Below are 2,130 nucleotides of genomic sequence, written 5' to 3'. Positions count from 1 at the left end.
TCCTTTATGCAATTTTGGACGGACGTCTTTGGTGGTCTTTCCCCTTTGGAGATGGCCATTATAGCAATTGCCATGCGTCTCCCCCAATTTGGCACCGTCGAAACAAGTTTGTGCCTGAGAATATTTTTACACTGCAAGCCAAATTGTGCTTATGTCAACCGACTATAACGTTATACATGCAAAAGAAGCAAGCCCTAGTTCATCTAATCCTACTCCAACTACATCCATAGATCTTTGGAGAAGAACTAGATAGGGGTTTTGTAAAAATTAATAGGGATGCGAGAAAATAAAATAGACTTTGGGGCAATTTTCAGGGATGAAAGGGCCGGGACATCCTTGCTTCAAGCACTCTGATGAGAAGTACGGAACTAGAGTCAACTTTAGCGGAAGCAATGGAAGTATTGCATGCGGTTCGACTCGCAATAGATCTGGGTGTCACAAAAATAACTTTAGAAGGAGATTCTATTACTATAATAGAAGCCATTAAAGGAGGAGAAATGTATTTATTTGTTTGGAGATTAGTGATATTGGAGATCTAACGACTGTTGTTTTTCTCGGCATGGTTAGTACGACATGTCCAAAGAAAGGCAAATAAATCCACCCATAGGTTGGCAAAGCTATCTTTCCTTGATATAGAGTTTCGAGTCTGGATAGAAGAAATTCTTTCAAAGATAATGTTGATAGTGGAAGAAGAACGACTACACATGGAGAGCGATCGGATAATCCTAGCAAGAGATGTACAATCCTTGATGTATAAACCATGGGTAAGCTAGCTACAATTAATGTCTTGAAGAGAGCAGATGGTTAGCTTGAACAGAAAAATAAAAGGAGGAATGTTGTTCAAAGGGCAACATAGACAGCCGTTTTTTAACTTGATGAAGGAAAAGTAGAGTTTTCTCAAAGAGAGAAAGGAAGTTTCTATTGATATAAAAGTATTCGAAGAAGGAGAAGAGGCGCTATCTCTTTTTTTAAATGAAAGATCGAAAGGAGAGAGAGCATCAATGGTGCATATATGAATGATGGACTTTGGAGATAGAAGATCTACTTTTCTTGAGATTTTTTTTCAAGTTTTTCTTGCTAAACTATTTTTGACTTATTTCTCAAATTTGCAAGATGCAATCCATCTTTTATGGTATCATGAGTGCCTTCTATGGCCTCAAGTTTTGTTAGGAATCCCAACATCGAAAAAATGTGAGAATAGGTGCTGTTTGGCAGTGTGTTGCAACTGTGTTCAGTTGCAACACACCTCATAGCACCACAGTATTTTGTGACACGTCAAACAGCTTTTGCGTTCCAACTCAACTCACAGCACCACAACTTTTTACCTCACAGCACCTCACCACACCTCACGGCACTCCCAAACACTTATAATATATGTTGAATTGTCCTACGTAATCAAATTAGGTCAATTATTTTATTTTAGATTAATGTACAATATAAACCTTAAGTGATTTTATATTAATATTATTAGTCATCTAATATAACCGTAATTTAGATACGCCAAACGCACCTCACAGCACCGCACCACAGTTTTAAAAGTGATGCGCCAAACAACTTTTTGCGTTCCAACTCACCTCACCGCACCACAGTTTTATAACTCACAGCATCATACCGCACCTCACAACACTCCCAAACAACACCATGGTTTATAAGGACAACCCTCTCTTACTCTACCAACAAGACATTTTCTCTACGCTCAAGTACCATTAAGCGAGACGGTCCAACGAAGAATAAAGTCGTGCATGCTCGATATATCCACAGTGAATCGGTAAAACCAAAGCGAATAATATTGTTAGTGTGAGTGGAATGAGATTTATGATATGGTATTAGAGCAATTCGATCCAATTGGACATAACATCTACTCCTCTTGTTGGGTCTGACATAACCTAACCCGCAAGTACATGAGAGTATTAGGAATCCCACATCGAAAAGATGTGAGGATCATGGTGCTCCACTCTTATCTTTTGTTGATTGATGGCCTTGATCAGTGATTGGATGACAGTATTCCTCTCCACCCGTGGGATTTGCTAATATGTTATATGTCTTCTTATATATGTTTGAAGAATGAAACACGAGATGAATTTCATTTAAACAGATATATACTATCAGTAAATCCAAAACAAATATAAT

Source organism: Tripterygium wilfordii, chromosome 13, assembly GCF_013401445.1.
Source record: "Tripterygium wilfordii isolate XIE 37 chromosome 13, ASM1340144v1, whole genome shotgun sequence".
Lineage (NCBI taxonomy): Eukaryota > Viridiplantae > Streptophyta > Magnoliopsida > Celastrales > Celastraceae > Tripterygium > Tripterygium wilfordii.
Note: the sequence above shows the minus strand (reverse complement) of the source record.